Consider the following 21,789-nt stretch of genomic DNA (forward strand, 5'->3'; position numbering starts at 1 on the left):
CGTTGTTCATATGACGTAATTTTTTCCCTCATGAATATGAACGATGTATTAAAAATCCTTCAGATTGTTTCATTTGATTCATATCTTAATTGGAAACTTGAATGATTCAAATGAAAAAAAAATATGATGATTCAATTTGATTATATTCAAAAGATGAACGATAGCTCAATTTTCAAAGGCGACTTTTTTTTACTTCTTCCAATGAATCAAAATATCCAAAATTCAATTTTGAACAATATATGCAAACAATGTCTTAAAAAAATATCTTGTCATCGTTTGATTCAACATTAAATGTCACCATTAAAAATCCATTCACATTAGTTAATCGCCGATCATTTACGAATCAATCGGTCATTGAAGTGTGTTTTATGAATTGAATCGCACTGTTAAATATAGTCATAAAACGTTTGAAGTAATTGAAATTCAGCCGTTGTATTCAATATTTAAAAGATAAAACAAACTTTATAGCTGATTGAATTACAAATATCGACAGCGCAGATACATGTTTCTCGTTTTCTTTGTGAATAACAAACGAGCGGCGGAATCAGATGTGTGTAACTTGTAGTAAATGTTAATTCATCGATAAGTGTATGGAGAAAGAAAAGTTGACTGGCGCCTAAGCAAAGACTCTATCATCTGTTCTAGTGAAAACAGTTTTATCTCTCTCGCTTTGAATGAGCCAAGCCTATTGATATGGGACGCTTCAAATAAAAACGACCACATTACCGTGAATTATTGAAACTGAAATACCATTTCAAAATGTAAAAATATTTCATATTGGAATTTCATTTGATGATCATAAATTGGTGGTGACCATCACAAAATGTTTGCGCATCCATCCCCGCATCTCGTTCAAATGACACAGTTTATTATGAAACCGAAATATATGTTTGACATTTCATTAAAATGGTCAAAATGAAATTCACTCATTTCATCTATGCGATGGCATTCTATTTTGTGCGACTAAAACACACGCGAACTAAAATAAACTGAAATGAAAAAAAAAACACCGACCCAACTGAATGAAAAATAATTAATGTTGTGAACAATAAATCAACGGCGGTTATTTGGCTTTAATTAAAATAATGAGATATCTCCAAAATAGAGAAAGTCGCGCTTGGCTTTTTTTCATCATCGTCATAGGTTTTTCGTTGTTGTTGTTGTGTAGGCTTTAGCCAAATGGGTTCTCGTGCGCAAAATGTCTCCTAGGTTTTTGTTTTACCGCTTTTTAATTAATTTATTTATTGCTTTTGTATGTATTCACACGTTCTGAATACACAGACCATCCGATATTATACAGGCCAAATCGCTGGATATTTCTATGGCGCTATTATTCGGTTGGATGACGATTTTTTTTTTTCAGTTTCATTGTTTCGTTTTTAGCATTATCAAAAACGTATATATGTAATCACATACATTTTGTGTCATTATTTATTTGCCTATTTCGGCGCACACAGCGCTTTTTACGCTTACATTTGTCACTATATGGTATACAAAATATATATGAAATAAATAAAACCACACAGAGAATTGAAGAGATGAAAAAAAAAAGCGTAACACGATTTATATACATGTGTGTATGTATAAATCGGATTGCATATAATTTTAAATTTATTAATTTATCTTTTGATATTCATAAATTTTCATGTTGATTTACAACCATCTGCGGTTTCACTAAGTACCGCCACAATCATCATCAGTTTGTTCGACCACATTCTAATTATAATCAAATAGTAAATCTAATTTAAACCTGGTCAATTTTGGCTGATGCAGCGGCAATAGCAGCCACAGCCACGGCAGCAAATCACTCGATTTTCGGTTAAATTTAAAGTCCAAATAATTATTTATATACGCGTGTTTCAGTTTGAAATCTAGATTTTATTCGGACATTGCCAGGTGCACTGTTCTTAGGTTTTGATAGAATCGAAGTAACTGTTCAAAAATTGTGTGACGAAGGTAAAAACTCAGTCAATGCAAACAACGAATTTCTTAACTTTTTATTCAAAATGATGAAATTTCCTCGTTTAAATTAGCATAAATCAGAGGTTTCGGAGACAAAAATGCGACATCACAATGTATTTCGTAAAGTATGATTCTTTGAGGAAAATGGTATTGCGTTTCAAGCGTCTTAAATTTAGTGAAAATGAAACTCATCTAAAGTCGTTCCAAAAATCGAAAAAAAAACACAGATAAACACGAAAAAAGTCATGCTACGTGATTATATAATTTTAGAATGTGCTGTTCCCCTGAAAAATTCCAACCCAGAATTTTTTTTGTTGTTTCTTTATCGATAGTTTTGAAACCCGACAAAATTTCCCTTGGCTAAGAATAAGTCAACATTCCGCTGTACGGATTTGGAGTTTGGCCCGTTTGAGTTTAGTTTTGTTTATTGTTGAATAGTAATCGCTTTTTATATTTTACGAAACTATATCAATTTTGTTCAAATCTAGGTTCAAATTGTAGAATCAAACGCATTATATTTTTAAGCCCCGATATATTTTTTTCTCTGAAATTGTTGTGTTAAAATTTAACTTTCTTTCTGATTTTTTTTACAAAATTTACAACAGCAACCGTTTTTCGGATGCATTATTCTACGTCGAATTTGGAGACGTTAATTCCAAAGACACCATGTTTAGTGTTGGCAGATTTGGGTGGCTTCAATTTTGATGTAGTTTTTGAGTACAATAATATAATCGATAGAACAAATTTTGTGTGGTGGAGTGTCGTTGTATTGGTTGCCGTTGTGTCTTTTTTTTTCGTGTGTGCCACAAAAACATTTGACGTTTTTTTTCCTCTCTCGTTGGTAACCGGTTTTAATATATGGATATTTACAGTATTTTGTGTGCGAAGCGCTGTATTTTGTTCGTTAGGTCGTTCCTTCCTCGTTTTTTTTTCCAAAGGCATGTTTTTTCCTCTTCTCTGTGAATTGTTTCGTGTAGTTTCTCTGTAGATGGTTTCACCTCACCGAATTGATTAATCGCTTATTTAATATATTATTGTGTGCCCGTAATGTTTATGGTATGCAAGAATGTAGCGAAACCAAACGAAATAGGAATTATTGGATTTTCGGCACGAAAATGGAGTGCGTTGTAGTTTTGCTCCATCCGTATGCAAAACAGTCACACATACACACTTTATTAAGAAATTAAAGGGAAAAATAACGGCTGCTCTTTTGAAATGTTCACAAAAAATAGAACCAAAAAGAGAATAACAACAAAGTGACTTAAACACGAACACATCTAATGGAATATATATTCCCGAAGAGAGTCGACAGCAGTATGTCGAGTCGATTCGAACGAAGATGTACGTGATTCATGAAAACTTGAAATAAATTTTTTTTTTCATTGAATCTGTTAATCGCCCCAATTTTTGGAAGTTTTTTTTGTTTTACTTTGATTTCAGCCATTCTGAAAATGCTCTACATTCATGAAAATGACATTACGGCGGGCCAAAACACACGCACACACACAAAAAAGAAGTGTAACATTGGGTTAGTAGAAAAAGTACATTCGAGCATAACGACGATGATATTTGAATGCGTTATAGAATCGGCAAGGAAAACACATCGAAATCCATCTCTATATACACTGTTTGCATTTGGCAACGTAAAGTTATGGGCGAAACAAAGGAGATGAAAACAGAATTATTATTTACAGCGAGTTGATTTTCCGGCAACAAAGAATTTTTATCAAAGGTATAACCTTACCCAAAAAGCATACTTACACACATCGCACTACAGAACTTTTGGCATTCAATAGATTTTGCGCCATTCATTTCGATTCATTTGCAAGTGAAGCTTCTTTTGCAAACGGTATTTGCACTCTGGCGTTCCGGTGTGGTTACGATTGTAGAAGAGTGAATTAAATGCAGAGACCATTTATTTTTTGTGTAGTCACTTCTCTCTCTCTCTCTCTCTATCGTTCTTGTCTCTCTACCTTGGCTTCGAAAAATGTGTGTTTGTGCGAACAAAATCGGAAGTATGAATCAATGATTTATGGAGAGAAAATGTGTGCGTTTAACAAAACACACAGAGAGACAATAGATAAAAACGGAAAGTACAAATACCAGAATAGATTGGTTTGGGTCCCGTGTATTTTGACCTTCTTTCATACTTTCCAAATGAATAAGCGAGTACAATTTTGAAGGAGAAAAAAGACCTCAACAAACAAAAATCAATATCGCCCCCAAACAGTTGTAATATTAATGGTACGAGACACTTTTTGCTCGCACTCAATCGAATTATCAAGCACACTTTTGCCCCCGCCCACATACGGCTTACAAAAACATGAAATTTTTTACAAGTGATTTTCCGGAAGACTTTCAAGAACAATACTTCTTTTTTGTGCATTTATTGATTCTCGCTTTTGAAAAAAAAAGGAATTTATTTCACTCTATTATTACCAGATTTGCATTAATTTATGATGATGAGTATGCGAGCCGTTAACTCTGCTGTTGCTTCTGCAATGGCCGCGACAACTAATAATTCATTGGAAATTGCATTTTAAATATTAACGAAGAGTCAGATTTAAATAATAAACGGCAATATGGCTTATTAATACCGCCGCGTGAGTGAGCTGAAGCACATACACGAAGCTGGCTGTGGTTCTTTTGTTGAATATTTAATGATTTTTCGGTTAAAACAAGAGACAGAGAGGTATGCATGTTTTTGCGTTGATTATTATTATTATTGTTGTTGTTCGATGGTGTATGAAAAAAAGTATGAACATTACTGCTCGATGCGCATCAGCCCCATAGCACACGTACCACATCATAAGCTCGTGTATGTATGTGATGTTAATGCACATTTCAAAAAATATTAGACAGACAAATTAAGAATTAAAATGAATTTAATGAAAATTTATTGCAAAGATGCAAATCGAATGATGAATGTTTGTTTACACTGCACATGCGAAATCGTCATTGCGGTGTACATTCATATATATTCTTCCATTCTATTTTAGTCCGAGAAGAACTCGACAAAATCCATTTTTAATAAGTTTATGCGTGTTCAGAACTCAGAATATTGTTATGCAAACCTATGGCAAACATTTCCCCCCAAACCCTTCGCCATCCATTGGTGGTTACACACCCCTTTCGAATATTCACAGCTGCAAATGAATCTTCCTTTTGAAATTTATTCGATTTTAATAACTTATAAATATGACGCGACCATTTTTCCGCTTTCAGCTTATAAAACTTTCAATATTCGCTTGCTGTGCATAATTTAGCCATCGCATCAATTCACTTCGTATTACAAAGTTTTGTAAACCAATAAATTACGTTTGGGCAACAACAATCGAAAAAGAATTGTTTGTCTCTGACGATTTGTTCGAAAAATTAAATGAAACTTCAATGAAAAATCTCATTGAAATTCACATAATTTTTCGGGTACCATCATTTCCATTGGACTTCAAATTAAATTCGATAATATAATCATCGAACGTTTCCCTACATTTTAAATGTTCTTATTCAAATTGGATACATTGGTCATATTAAAACGTGGAAATAGTTTCAAAGCACGTTGCGTCTGAACGAAAATAAATGGCGCCACAAATACATTCTTCATGATGAAGAACATTCATTTGTAAGCAAGAGCGTGAGCGATAGAGCGGGAGAGAGAGAGAGTTGAGAAGCGAAAAAAGGAAATATACTTGCTCGAATAAAGTGTCATCCATAAAGTTACGATTGTGTGTGAATGGGGAGAAATGGTATATTTTATCGTGGCCATTGTTTGTGTGTGTGTGCTTCATTGCGCGTGCTTCGTTTGCGTCGCAATACAAATTCAATTTTGAAATCAATAATGTTCAATGTAAATTAAATGCCAATTGTAAGATTTATGAGTGACAGAGCGTTTATTTGATGTTTTCAAAAAAAAAAAAAAACACGAAAAAAGCACAAATACATACCAATCAAATATGTCTTCATCAATCCATGTCGGACCATTGACAATTCCAATCAAAATGTGTGATGAACGAATAAAAAAAACGTAATATAAACTGAGAACAAACCCATTATTTGTGTTCGATAAGAGAAATAAATGTTGCAAAACAACAAGGGAAAAAAGAGGCGAATCGATTTCAGCACTTTTAATAAAGTTATAAATAATAAATGGATAAAGTGATATGCATCTTTCTCGGTATAAAAGCACACAAACGTAACATTGTAGGAAGTGATGCTGTGAAAAATGAAACCAGCAACAGTCTTTTATTCTTGAAGACGAAAAAGAAGAGGCGCGTTGCTCTTTGCGATGATAACGACCAAATGAACAACAACAAAAATGAAGACTTCTTTGTGTTTCAACTTTTATTTCTTTATTTAAACGAATTGCAATAGGCAATTTTCTTTTGCGGTTTCCACACAAACAATTACCAATTTATCATAAAATTTATTTGATCTGGACATTAAAGACTGTCCGTGGCGCGCGAGAAAAGAAAGAACAACCGAAAAAAAGAGAAACAGGCCCCAGAACCAATTCTCGAAGATTTCCATTTTATTTTCGAAAGAGAAATTGATCGGTGTGTGTGCCTTGCAGCCAATAATATCCATTTGCAAATACGCTGAGAGCATCAGCAGCGGAATCGGCTCGCCAAATAAAATGGTTTTATTGGTTATATTATTTGCCGGTGTATCTGTCGGTGTGAATGTTTACGAGAAATAGACATAACGATACATCATTTCGCGCAAATAAATCGAATAGTGTGCAAAACCAACTTGCATAAGACGATAATGGAAATATAATAATAATAATATATTTGTCGGCTTGTTGTACATAGTTACTCTCACACAAGTTGTGTGCGTGCGTGTATGCATTTGACATATCGTGAAAACGATCGATTTTTTTCTTTCTTGCGCCAGTTGTATACACAACGCAACACCAAACGAATGTTTTTTTTTTGCTGTGATCTGTAGAACGAGCGCTACACAATCCAAACAAAAAATGAACTGCACAGAAAATGACTTGATTTCGGTACGATGCATTTAAATGCAATATTATTGGGATGCATTTCATCTATCTTCCTGTTGAAATCAATGCAGACATGGGGCATCGTGATCAATATTTATGTGCATTACTCAATTTTAACTTTGTTTCTTTTCCATTTTTATTGTTATGGTTTTACTTGCATCTTTAACCGAAACTTGTTTCATTTTTGATGTTGTATTTTGCGCGCATCCACTCCGCCATTTCTCTTAACAGTCAAACTCGTTCGCACAACGATATTTCAAGTCGTAGAGAATATTGTGTAATCGAAGTTTTTGTATCCGTTTTGAGTTGTTTTTTTTAAATCTATATTACATATTTTAGTTCGTCTATTTTTTTTTTGAGTTAAATGATGGAACCCAAAGGAAAAATGAACAAATTTTTAAAAAATGATATCGAAATGCATTTTACGAGTGAGAGACGACTACGAATGAAGATGCCCATTTTGGCATGAGACTCACGAAAAATCGTCACAAAAGAGAATAAGTGTATGCGAAACAAATGTTGTGAGACAAGACGATTGCTGGAACGCAGAGAGTTTTGATATTGTATTTTATCTGCAAAATGTAATACGGCACAAACAATCGAAACAGAATAATATAGGTGGCAATAAATCAAATCGTTAAGCTTCGACTGCTTTCTAAACCCGAAAAATGGAGAATAAAAATGGTTTGCTCATTCGTTCGTTTATTCGTTCGCACGGTTCGTTCTTCCAGTTTCCAAGAGTTTGTTATTGCAAGTGCAATGCAAATAATCTCTCTGTCTCTGTCGCTCTCGGTTTCCGATTTTATACGGTTTGTTTGCAAAAGCGCATGCATAAATTTGAGTTCGTCTTCATTTATTCGAATTTGAATATGCTCGTTTATTACGAGAATTGCGCTTGTGGTTGAGTGTATCTTTTTGGACTGATTTCAAAGAGTATTTTGAATCTCTCGAAAACTCCCGGCCAAAGTTTCTCTTGCGCTCATTTTTTTTTTCGTTCTCATAAGAGCAAATAAGAGAAGAAAAAAATCATACTGCATTCGCAAACGATATGCAAACGCTCCACATACACAAATGAGGTTTGACATGTTTTATATTTGTTACTAAATATCTCTGTCTCTCATGCAGCATTTCGGCGCGCCAAACGAACGACAAATGCAAACAAAAACTATTTTGTTTTGTTTCATTTGTTTCGATGTTGTTTGTTGATCTTTTTTTTTTTGCTGCGATATGTTGCTGTTTCAATTCACAAAAGTTTGTTTTGATTGTGTGTGTGTGTCTCTGTGTGTATAAAGTAAAAACATCGTTTTTTGCTTCATCAAAAATTTGCATAATGTGCTTCTTTTTCATTCAATCGTTTCGAAGTTGCGTTGTTAGTACATTTTTTGTGCTTCGGACCAAAGTGATATCCATCATGTTTACTTCAATTTCAAACTAACAATTTCAATTTTAAACATGTTAAATAGTTGCGATCGGATTTACAATTTCATTTTGTTTGAAAAACAACTTTTTGTTGAATCCTTTGAATCTAGCTCTTTTTGAAAAATGGTAAAATTAGAAGCGAAACATACCAAACATTTTGACGAAAACTGTTTAGCGTTAATTCCGATACCATTTTTTATGAATTTATTAATTTTTGTAATGAATTCTTCAGTTCCCTGTTTTCTTCTCGGCTCATTTAATTTTGTCGTGCAATTTTCTGTGGAAAAAAAAGGAGAGCAAAAAAATGAAGAACTGTCGTATTCTGTTCATTTATTCAGTTCGAAATGACAGACTTCAATGTGTGCATGCAGGAAAAAAACCGACCGGAGCAAAACTGGAACAGGATACATGTGTCGGCAATCATTCAAATAGAGGCTGAAAAATGTCTTGAGCCAATGCAAACATTTCGTACATTTCACTTGCCATTTGTTTACTCAGGTTCATTTTCATTTTATTTACTACCTTTGGTCGTGCACTCGGTCGCTGTCTGCGCGCATCAACCAAACGCAATACATGTGATGCAATAATTTCAAAGTGCAATTCATTCATGCAGTAAATTAAATGAGCAAAAACTACAAAACATACCAGACGTCTGATGGGTCTACTCTTTTTTCGTCTGTCACACACTCGCTCTTCATAATGGTAAAAATATTGTAATTTTTACAACGACAAGTGACTTAATACACCTATCAAAATGAAGAAAATTCACTCAAATTCCAATCAAAATTGGCGTTTTTATGTGTGCTTACTTAACGATTCGTAACGTTAATTAATTTTTTTTATATATTGAAATTAAAAGATTGGTCGTTTGCATATGAACCAACTCTAGATCCTCGAAAAAAAATGTCCAACATTCAATGTTGGCTTCGCTTGTAGCAAAAGACACAAAAATGGACAAATTATTTTTGGCTGGCAGCCAATCAAATCTGTCATTTAACCACTTCTCGTGGAAGTGTAAAACTGTAAAAAGTCAATGAAATCGCTTCATTCAGTATACACAAACACTCATACTACATGCCAATAATCAACACAGCAAATGACCAAATTATACGCGATTGCAGTGGCATTTATGGCACAATTGACATGATATCATCTTTTCACATGAATTAAACATTTTCTTTGGATGTATAATAATGCAAAAAAAATAAGCAAAATATCCCATTCTGAATAATATAATCATTGACCGCAACGAAAGTGCATTCTTTGCTTCATTTTTGTTTCATTTGGTTTATAATGGGAATGCACGAAACGCGTCATAATTAATTTATATTGTGGCTTCCAATGCCAATTAATTTCAATAATTCTAGTAATTTTCATAAAGTATGCACGGTTCCTCGCTCAATCATTTACACTTTTTTGCACCTTTTTTCCCGGTGCAATTTACTTTTATGACCTTTACACATTTGGATGTATAAACAAAAGATGATTTTTGCGTGCTTGAAACCAATTCCATTTATCTTGATGCATGTTGTTTGTCACCTCCGTTTATTTTTTGCTTCACGTAGAAAAAAATTGGGGATTTTATGACAACAATGGCACTCAAAGTGTTTAATTCGACAGGATATAAAGAGAAGAAAAAATCAACCGTCGCCGTCGAATTTGTCAAGTTTTGTGAAGCTTCTAGAAAACCTCTAAAGGCAACCCTCAGCTAAGGGTGTTTCGATGAACATACCGCGTATCACATGGAAAATGAACACTGGTTATGTTCTCAGCTAAGTCGAGTTTTCATCCAAGGACATGAACACCACTTTGATTCAAGGCAGCGTCGGTAAAACAGCGTATCATATTCACACACTCTCACATCGTTCATCCACAGTCACAGTGTTCATTCTAGTTAAGGGTTGATATCCATACTGTTCATCAGTTCGTTGACTTTTGACAGGCTTTGAGCTTTTTTCTATCCCGCCAAGATTTATGAACAGTTCACTTCAAGTGTTTTATTTGAAGCGAAATGGTCCTTTCTTTTCAATTGAGCTGTAATCACTTCCGCACGCTTATAAAATGTGTCAACCTCAACAAAATATCAAGTCCGAAATTGCATTTGGGTTCGAAAAAGAATGCTATAAAGTGTCACATATAATTTGTATGTGTTCAGCAACAGGTTGTGCGAAGTGGTATTTAAGGATTTAATTTTATCGTTTCGGTCATAAAATCAGTTGCGGAACAAGTGAAATGATAGACAATCTACGTTCTGATCCATTTTCAGAGACATTTTCATTTGTTTTATGGCCATGCCAAGGGCAAGCCATAAAAATAATAATCGTAAAACATAACGACAAAAATACAGAAAATTTAATGTGTTTCACATTTCACTTTCGAAATAGATCCGCACAGTGTTCTTATGTATATTCGATTGCTCTGCTTTTCAACAGATTGCCACTGTTCTGTTCTATTCGGTTCTGTTTGAATATTTTTTCTACTGGCGAATAAATACTTGTGTTTATATTTTGAGTGGGAGCCATTCATTCATATGAGCATTTGTACGCATGATGCCGTAATTGTGTGCATATGCCTTTTGTTGTTAAATCGGTTGTTTATGACCTTTCCACCGCTATTTTATGTTCCATTAAAAGGCACTCTTAAATTCCATTACGGATTTCATAAACCATAAAGACAAGTAGTAAAATGAACTGTTTTGATTATCATCAATTGCGAATACACTCACAAAACAAACTGTTGAATGTTTTTGTGGCAAATGATCGTTTATGGACGTTACATTCTGTTGAACTGATTGTTTCTATTTGAAGTGACTGTGTGATGAAACTGAAATCGACGATACCATAATATGAATGGCTTTATCCTTCCTCTTTTTTTTCAAACAAAAATCGGAAATATTTGTCACTGTAAGTAAGAACGCTCGAGCGCGGCCCATTGAGAACATAAAAAACCTCATAAAAATACCATAAAAATAATCATAAAAACGACATATTTACTTCTTGTTTACATTCATAAATATCTTTTATTCGCCTCTCCCGCTCTTTCGCTTTTGGTTGCATCAACGATAGTGCCGCCATTGGCACTCAATGCATTCACTGTCTATGTGTGTGTTTCTGTGTTCTGAGCATTTTCAATGCCATTATCATTTCATTTGTTCGAAATCTCAACGGTCCGGTACGAGCTGAACCGTATAATACACAAACAACATATAAAATGGTTTTTTTTAAATGTCTGTCTCCCATTTACATTCAATCGCATTTGATTCTCTTTCTCTCTTTTTTCCTCTTTTTGAACACTGTGTACGTACTGCCGTTTGGTCGCCGTTTTTATCATTTTAATTTTATTACTATTTTAATCGCTAATAATGATTTAAAGAATACAAAAAATATACTATAAATACACCATTAATTTGGCATTTATGATCATTTTAACGATTTTGTCGCACGACACCCATCAATCGTATCGCGCGAGGTTTTTATGGCTTATTTCTTCATTTGTATGGCCGGACGATAATCACTACTGTCTTTTTTTTTTGTTGTTCTTGTTACTCTACTATTGCTATCTCTCTGACTGTTTGACTTCAAACTGCAATAAATTTTCAAACTAATTTGGTAATTTATATGTGTTTTTGTCGACGCGTCGGTTGGCGTTCAGTTGAATTCATTCATTGAAGTTTTTATGAATGAAACACACATTCGAATGCGAACTAGTAGCGCGCAAATAATCCATTCGAATATGGGATATGTGACATGAAATATGTATAAACAATAATTAGCATTCGGCAAAGTTAAAACGGAAGAGAATTTAATTCAATTTTCATGCGAACGTTTCTCTTGAATAAGCATTCCTTTGCTCGACGAACAATTTCAAACTGTGCACACGAAACAGTGGGAATTCTTGTGCAATGCGCATGCACAGAACTCAATGTTACAATTGAAAAATAAAGGATTTCGAGCCGTTTTCTCTGTTTATTGAATGGGATTTTATCTTGATTCGATCGTGTTCGATTGTTTCCGACGGACGAAAAAGAGAAGAAAAAAATAAATAAATAGTGTTTCTGCTCAAACAAAATGTTTCAAAGTCTACTTGAATATACTTTAAAAAACGAACGGAGCGAGAGAGAGAGAAAAAGAAGAAGATGAAAAAAATTCAAATCTAGTTAATACACAAAATATGGAAAGATTTGAATTGTCTGATAAGCGGGTTTTGAAAGCAGCCGAACCAAATAAACATTCTTGAATATTGTCGAGATGATGCGCGCGCGCGCGCGATGCTGCCGACAATGGATTTTAACTAAATCGAGACCCGTTTCATTTTTGTTTTATTTTGCATGTATATTTTTTATTCTGCGGTGGTTGTTGTTGAAGGCAGGCAATTTTCGCGTGAGCAAAATAATAAGTTTAACATGAAGATCAAACGAGTCATGGATGTTTTGCATTAGATTTTTATTTTGTTCGTTTTGCTTGAGAAATGAAAATCAACAATCAAATTTGCTAACTCATACTGACGCGCACTGAAATTATTTTTTAATGGGATGACTTTGTAGTACAATTGTGTTTTATTTTATTCTTTGTGCTGAAATATAAAATCAACGTCCAAAGATCTCGTTTCTGTAGATGTTTTCCACTCTCTTCATTGCCATTTTTTTTGCTTAAAATTTGAAATTCGCACGTAAAATGTGGCGGCAAATATGACGAAAGAATTCATGATTGCAATCTTTTTATCGCCGAAAATTGTTCATTGTTTGCGCTCTCATGTTTTTCTATACCATTCCATATGCTAATGTTCATCGTTTCGTCTTTCTCTTCTTTTTTTTGAAGATACACACACACATACGAAAAATATTAGAAATTCAAATCGGTTTCTTCATCTTGTTAGAGGCATCAGTGTCAAAAATCTCCTCAAATAAAACACAAATTTTTATAACGTTGGTTTTTTTTTCTTTTGAAAAAGTATGTTTTTCTCATTTACGTTAAATTTAGTTTGAGCAAAATTTCAAGTTTCAGGAATTTTTTTGTGGCCATGGTTTCTCTGATTTCACATAATTTATTGCCTAGGAACAAGCCACGAAAACTTTTTCATTGTTTTTTGTATGTTGCTGGCAAAATGAACTAGATTTTGGCGGGGGCACATCTATCGCCGCTGTTTCTATGTCATCATTCTCCTCGACAGCTCGAAACATTACGCGAACCATTTTTCAACAACACAAAACATGAACAAAATGATAAAAACAAGTTCATGAATCAATTTTAATACTTTTTTAAATCATTAAACATGGTCCGAATTCTAATTTTCCACAATGCATTATTGCTTGACGTGAACATTTCTGCTTTCATCAAAACATTTTTGTGCTGAATTTATTGGGATTTGTTTTTATCTTAAAATGATATGCACATTCATGGGAATTGTTTTTTTTTTTTTTACTTTTTTTTGTTTTCGTTGTGTGTTCTCTCTTAATTTATATTTCAAACGAACATGGGTTAGTTTTTTTCCTTGGAAATCATTTACATATTTTTATAGAGAGACTCTTCTTGTCTTCTTCAAGTTCACCAAAAATTTTGTGTGCTTGTGTGTGTGTTTCTTGCTGCTGACACAACTACTGTATCGAAAATCCAATTTTCAAGATGAATAATCCAAAATGAAACTGAATTTTTCAAGCATTTTATATGATGATGAATAATCGAGTAAATTTCAAGGCGACTCCATCGAGTCGTAAATTTACAAGCAATATTCCAATTGGATCTAACTCAAAATATTACTCGTTTTGAGCATCTGTCTTTCAACAATAATCCACTCAAAATGAATAAATGGATTGTAGATAAGAAATTCGATAGCAAGTTTCGCTTCAAATTCTTATTAAAAGAATGTTTCGAAGCATCAATGTGAAATCTACATATTTTTTTAATAAAAGTTTTTCCAACTTTTGTGATAAAAACAACAATTTTTTTTCTTCTATAAAATATATAACTCACCAAAATTGTTGTGTCGATGACAAACAATAAGAAAAATTCAAATATTCTGTTTGTTCATATTAAATTATACACTTTTACGGATCGAAAAAGAAAATTGTTGTGTTCTCACACTTTCTCAGTTGTGCGCGAGAGCAGAAAAGAAACCCAACAAAACAATTGAATGAGACAGAGAGTCAGTCGTATCTTTTGCATTTCATCGGTGTTTTTTTCATTCAAAAGAGTGCATTTTTTTCGCGAGCAATTCTTCGGTGTATCAGAATGCGGCGAAAAAAATTCGTATGACAAAACAGGAAAACAGACACAATGCTAAAAATGTGCAAGCGCAAAGCGATAAATAGAATAAATGCACGTGTACATTGCCTTATTATAAATCGCATGCGCTTACTTTGATGCCATAGTCAATTGTCAAAATGTATGCGATACAAAGCGAAGCGCGCTACCGGCACTCAAGCAAAAAAACCGCCAATATTTTCATAAGTGATTGTGTCAATGGTGTTAAAAAGCGAATCGAAGATCTTACCGCTGATAATTTCTAATTGTCACTTCGTTTATGTTATATATTTTTTCTGCTCGTTTCGAGGGACAGACGGAACAATCTGCTCTGGTTGAATTTTTAATATAATAAATTGTTTGCATCCGATTTACAAAAAGCTGTATCACTGGAAGGCACAAATCAAAGAACCATAAGAAATGAATTCACATACAAATTGTTCGAATTTAAATTGTTAATTCTCTTCGGTTGACTGGTTTTTAAGTCAAACACCGTCTCATTTGTGCAATGAATTATTCCATTTTAAAAATCATTGGAAGTCTCATTTAGAAGATATATAAAAATAAAATTGTAATAAAAAAGTTACCACGTGAAATACACACAGTGTGAAAGACAAAAAAAGAAGAAACAAAGTAAAAAGCTAATTGCCTGTAGGTCTAATTATCGCGCCGGCTAACCATTACACTGGTATTGTTATTGAGAAGTCTTTTTTCCCGACTCTCTCTCTTGTTCTTCCAATCTAAATTTAATAAGCATTTCAATTCTTGTGCAATTTATCCATTTCGTTTTAATGTGGATTTTCCCGCGTGATGGCAAAGCATGTTTAAACATGCGTTCAAGAATGTTTTAACGCGAGCGCAAATAACACTGCGAAATGATCGTGAATTAGAAACCGCAGCCGCTGCGAAAGAAAAACACTAGATATGAGCAGAGAGAAAGATGAATTAAATGTGCAGCGCTGTATTGTTGCAACAATGAAAAACTGAACATCCAAACAGATGTGAAATCATATTGTATTGGCATAACAGCGGTCTGAATGTGCCGATATCGAAACAATTGAACGATTTAGCGAACGAGAGAAGAACAATTATACCATGTTTTTTAATTAGTGTTATGAACGCATTCTTATGCCTATTATTTTCTCATTTTTTTTAAATGAATATTTTATGTATAGTTATATACGGTTATAAATGCGCTGCAGAACACAATTGTTCGTTCTAGATGTTTTTTTCGTGTTTACAAGTAATCAAATTAATGTTGGTTGTACCATTATTTTGATAAGAATACTTTGAAGATCATCTCATTTATGAAAGATATCGTTTAAATTGCAAAGAATCGTTTCAACTTTAATTGGGCGTGCATTTGTTTACACTTTTAAGGAACAATTCCAGGTATTTGCCGTAATTAACGCAATAACGCAGAATTATGAATTAAAATTGTAATCAAATAAGCGAAAAGGCCCGAAAGGGACGTTTAGTTTATTATTTAATACGAAATGAAATTTACATGTTAAATAACAACGATATACAAACACGAACAATTGCATTAAACTCAAAGCGCTTACTCACCATAGGTCGTATGCGGAACGCACGTATCTCAATCAGACGAAATGTTTAGTTTCACTATTTATGTACAGATGGAACTGTACCGCTAATTAATATGCATATTTGAAATGTATAACATTCTAATGATGTTTTTTTTCTCTTTTTCATTTTCAGATAAATTAAAACATATAAAAATCAAATAATCTCAATCCAAAGGATACACTTAAAAAGGTAATAAAATATGAACATTTTGTGGAATAAAATTCATTTTTAATTTGAAACCGAAAAAAATCTTTGAAATCAATCTGAAGAACAAGAAAGAATAAATTCCACAAAAGAAGTAATTTCGTCGAAAAAAATAACGTTTTTCATGCCAAAGACAAGCCTTAATTATTTTTTTTTTTGCAAATTTTATTGTGATATCAATTTGGTAGTGACGGTCCTTTAAAGATGTTTTGTCTCGATTGTATTTAAATATTTCGCTGATATAATACCTGAATAAGGTAGCATTTCTACTCTAAAAATACTTATAAAAAATCGTCAATTATTCAAGCCTGAAACAAAGAAACTACTTTATATAGTGGAAAAAAAACGATTCAGGATCTGAATATCTATTGTTTCAAAGATTTCCTAATGCTGATATGAACGAATCTGTCATTGTTGGTGGTTTGTTGCATCGCCAAATGAACCAAGTGGCTACGGTAATAGACTACGAAATAAACTTATAAATTTAACTTAATTCAAATGAGATAACAACGACATTGCAAACTTAAAATAAGATAAGTGAGATGAACGAAATAAAATGATTTCATTAAACAGTCGCGTTATTGCGTGCAGAGTGCATATATGTGGTTATTGCGCAAGACCTTTTATGTCGGATAGCCGTTTTTTTTCGTCTGTTCACTATTACAGATAACCTATTGCTTACTTCTCTTTCTCTCTCTTCTGCACAAAATATCTACATGAGATATTGTCTATTATTAAGAATGGTGCAAAGAAAAGGTCTTCATCATCGGCATTTTATCAGCCGTATGTCTGGAATATAATCGAATTTCCACTTCGAAACGAAAACAGAGAGAGAACCATCAAAATATCGTTACAAACGCCGCGTGTTTTAACACATGCAACTCTCCATTGGCATGGCTCTAACATTTGCATGTACTTGGTGTACACACAATTCAGACTTCATTTGATGTTCAAAAACGAAGAATTGTCTGTGCGCACACGAAAAAAAAAACCGGTCGCATTGCGCTCGATGATCCTGAAAAATAAAAAAAAAGAGATAGAATATATTCTATATAGAGACAGCGAATGGAAGAGAAAAAAAAACGAAAAACATGAACGCAATAACTAATGAAGTGGTTATTCTGTACGCCGGCATCCTTGTTAAATATTTGCATATTATCATTGCAAATTAGCGTTTTTATTTTGTTCAAATCGCTCGTTCACTCTTAATTCAGCGCGATGCCAAACGACGAACCCCACAATCCACATGATTATACTCGTGCATTTTTCTTCTCGTCGCTAAATACTTACGTATTCTTCTTTTTTATTGATTCTATTTTTTTTCATGCATGCTACTTTTCCTCTTTTTTTTACTCTGCTCTCTCGCAATCACAACGAATTGATTTCACTCGCAATGCATGGACATTTCTTTCTACGCGGTCGACACAAAAATGTGATTATACGACTCAGAATTTACATTTTGTTTTTTTTTCGCATCGCATTTTCATTTAATTTGCTTCAGTCAATCGAAACTTGTATGGTTGGGCAGGTATTCTGCTGGCTTGCTGTTCTACCGATTATTATACAATCCAAATCACTGTTGTTCATTTTATGCACGAGCTAATACACAGAGAGAATTGATTATTTTCATGACCGATTTGTGTGCACCGTGTACGATTATTTGTTGTTGTTGCTGCTGCTTCTGTTCCTTTTTTTTATATAAAGCGTTGAATGACTGTGCAAACGCTTACGCTGCCAACAGCTCTTCGCAGCCAATAGTTATTTATGTGTGATCCTGATTAGTAATGCATCTTGACTTAATAGCCAAGAATATTTTAATTATTTTGTTTGCAGAATTTAAAATGTTGCACACATTCGAAGAAATGGATGAAAAAAAGATGTTTTCATTGAAATTTTTGATAAACAAATTTCGCTTCAGGTATTTCTTGGCCCAATATTCTTGAATTACTGAAAGAAACAAAAAAAAATATGAAAAATGCTGCAAAAAATTCCAAAAAGCAAAGAAGAAACAGAAATAGACAAATAGTCGTATTAAATACAAACGAAATCGCAGTAATTTCCAAGCCATTCAAATCGAATTCAATAATCTTGAACAATTTGCCAATACATGAGCGCATATATCACCGGTGCTAATCACAAATTGAAAAACTTAAGCCAAATCTGAAAACTTTTTTTTAGCTTGTGAACATAAGCTCGATAGCATCTAGCATGATGTCGATGACTCAATCCATTAGATCTTCATGTTGATATGCTGAACTATTCGTATTCAATAAACGACGAATTCCGCGCTTGTTCTGAAACTAGTAAAAGAAGTATAATAAAAATGTTTGTACTCTTAGATCCGATGGGCTTTGCATATTTGTTTGTTTTCAAAATCGAAAATAGACTAAATGCGTCGATGGCAGAAAAACAAATGCGACCTATACAAATCGAGGTGAAGAGTGGCGTACGGCGGGAAACAAAAGAAAATCATTTGAAATATCCAAATAGCAATCTAACTCCATATACGTGTGGAACAAGGCACAGTTCATCCGATATCCGAATGGCAAGTGTACTTACATATACGTGAAAGCGACACGATAATATTGTCTCTGGCTGTGTGTTGTCATTCTTGTTTTAGTTTTCGCAGTAATTTTACTGTTCGCTGTTGTTTTTTTTTCCTTTTTCCGTCGTATTTGTATGTTTTGTGTTCTGAGTTGATAAACGCAGCGCATTTTTTTGTGTGATTTCATTTTGTCTTCTTTCTTTATAGTTTTCGTGTTCTTCACGCTTGGCTCCGACAATATTTGGTTGATACTTTTTTCATGTAGTTTTTCTGTTGATGGCTACGTGGTTCTTTTTTTGTGTCATTGTCGTCGTCGTTTTTGTTTGGAGTCTTTTTTTTCGTCGTTTTACTTCGAATATGTCTTACAAATAAAGAGATCACTTAATAAAGTAAATAGTGCTACAATGCTATGGGGAGCGCTTTGCGAATCGCCTCATTCAAATGTTCATTGTTCTGGTTAAACGATTGTCTCGACAACACTCATGAACGAGCTGAAAAAAAACATAAGCACATAACAATGTGCACGCTGAAAAAATTAGCTGATATTTGTGTACGGAAGACACAAAGTTGCGTTTAATTGTTACACAAAAAATGCAGTCGACTAAGCGAACAAGAGAAACTTTTTTATTTTAAAAAAGCCAAGCGAATGTTGAAATGCGAAACAAATGAATTTGAATTTTATGAACAAATTTCAAAGTACTTCAAAGTTTGGAATTTTTTTGACGGTAGAAACTCGCTTTGAAATAATGGCAACGCAGGCAATGTTTTTTTAAAACAGGAAGCAATCGAGTTTTTTCTGCTTAAAAATCGAAAACAAATAACATTGAATTAAAATGAAATGACACGTTTTCCAACAAAAATTGAAAACAAAACTCTAGATGTCACGGAAATCAAAAATTCTGCTGCGATTCTGTTCTTGGAACTTAAAATTTGACTTGAATTTCGGGGGCAGACGAGTTCAAGCTAAATCACAAAACAATGTTTGTTATTAAAAGGCGAGCGGAAATCCTTACCAAACCAGAAATCCTTACCAATCAGAATAGAAAGTTCTAAATTAATAAAATGGCATTATGTCTTACTCTCTGTCTCTTCGTCTCATCGGTGGGTAAAAGATTAAGTAAACTATTTCTCGATTGTATATATATGGCATTTGAAGTGCGTGCATGCCAAAATCTTAAATATTCTCTCCACCGAAGATATTTCAGCCCTTATATTTTCAATGCTGCTTAGCTCGTACTCGACGAGCACAAACATCGTAAATTAAATCACACAATTCAAATGGTAATTTATTATTATGTCTGTGTGCACCAGCTCAACAACCAGACGATATACGGGCAAATTTTGCAGTAAACAATGGATGTGCGCACTCTTCTGTCTGCTCAATCTCTCTCTCTCTCTATCTCTCATCATGACATATACGGCGCGCATCATCCAAATCATTTTGCATGTGTATAAATCTATCTATACAGATTTATGCTGTGCGTATATATTGTGTATCGTCAAAAGTCAAGTGAAAAGGGCGCAATTTTAAATTCAATATTTGTTAGAGCTTACCAAACCCTTGAATATATGTGTGTGTGCGCGTTTGAGACGATGACGACGACAACGAACTTCGTGACTTTACACACAATTTTGGCAATTGGTAAAAGCCGATAAACAGCACGCGATTTAGACACAAGATGATAGCCGGGAAAAAAATAAAATATTGCCATGTATTCAAATTTGCAACACCAAACGGCCTATTACATTAAATGCGTAATCTGAAAAGCAAATATGCGTATGAGCACACATCTCCCAAAAAGAAACGGTTTCCAAACAAACAATCTTCCAATTTTCAATGGTTTGAGATAATCCATTTCATTTATCACATTTGCCGCTTATACGTTGAAAGGCGATTGAGAACATAAATACCGCTCCTAGCAAAAAAAACCGTATTACATTTTTAAGACATTGCATAAATTAAAGTGAAACATATGAACACATAAAAAACACCATTGCATTCGATTTCTTCGAAAAAGTTGTAGAGAGCAAAAAAAAAGTATGAATAAATGCAAGCGACACATTTCTGTCGCCGTGGTCGTTGGAAGTGTGCGCCAACTAACAGCTGTTTGCAATCTCACACACACACGTCGACAACGATGTGCACATAAACGGTTCGCTTCTATAGACTCTAGAAAAAAAACGTAAACAATTATAAGAAAGTGAGTGAGAACCGTCCACTTATGCAAGGCGAGAGAGAGCGAGAATGTCAATGAAGAGTAACACCATATTTGGGAAAAGTTTCAAGGTCCGACAATAAACGTTGGTTGTTGTTGTGCGGAATTGCACAAAACATTGCTCCGAAAATTACAACACTCAATTTCCCATAATAAATTAGGCAGCGAGAAAACAAACCAACAGCAACAACAGGCACGTCCAACAAAGAAATGAGAAAATTGACGATGAAGGGAGAGTGAAAGCAAAACGAAATAAGTAATATTGGTTCATTGGACGCATTGCGTTCATTAGTTAAGTTTATTTGTTTTTTTCTTCTCCTTTGCAAAAAGACCGAAATGTTTTTTTTTGCTGCAAACGGAACGTATGCGATTCGGCTACGTTTTGTCTAACGGTAAAGTGGGATAAGATGTATATATGCGAACAAAAATAACAGTGTAAAATGAATAATGGCCGCTCCGATTCGACAAAGATTGTGGTTGTGCGCGTATGAATGTGTATGTATTTAATTCTCCTCTCATATCCATGCTCCGTCTCTGTTTAGCGCTAGTCGTAAATTACAAGCGTATATCAATGTGTGCGTGTATGTATGAGTTATTATGTATTTCATTATATCC

The 21,789-nt window shown here is 33.8% G+C and overlaps 1 protein-coding gene across 1 annotated transcript in view; it reads left to right on the forward strand.

Moving 5' to 3' along the window:
• LOC116338328 (homeotic protein antennapedia) overlaps nt 1-21,789 on the forward strand; it is a 118,840-nt gene that overhangs the window by 11,521 nt on the left and 85,530 nt on the right. Inside the window, exon 2 of the mRNA XM_031763495.1 lies at nt 16,342-16,398. The gene's annotated coding sequence lies outside the window, so the exon portion shown is untranslated. The remainder of the gene's footprint in view (nt 1-16,341; nt 16,399-21,789) is intronic.

This window comes from Contarinia nasturtii, unplaced genomic scaffold (assembly GCF_009176525.2).
Source record: "Contarinia nasturtii isolate CC-2019 unplaced genomic scaffold, AAFC_CNas_1.1 Cnas_scaffold_350, whole genome shotgun sequence".
NCBI classification, from domain to species: Eukaryota; Metazoa; Arthropoda; class Insecta; order Diptera; family Cecidomyiidae; genus Contarinia; species Contarinia nasturtii.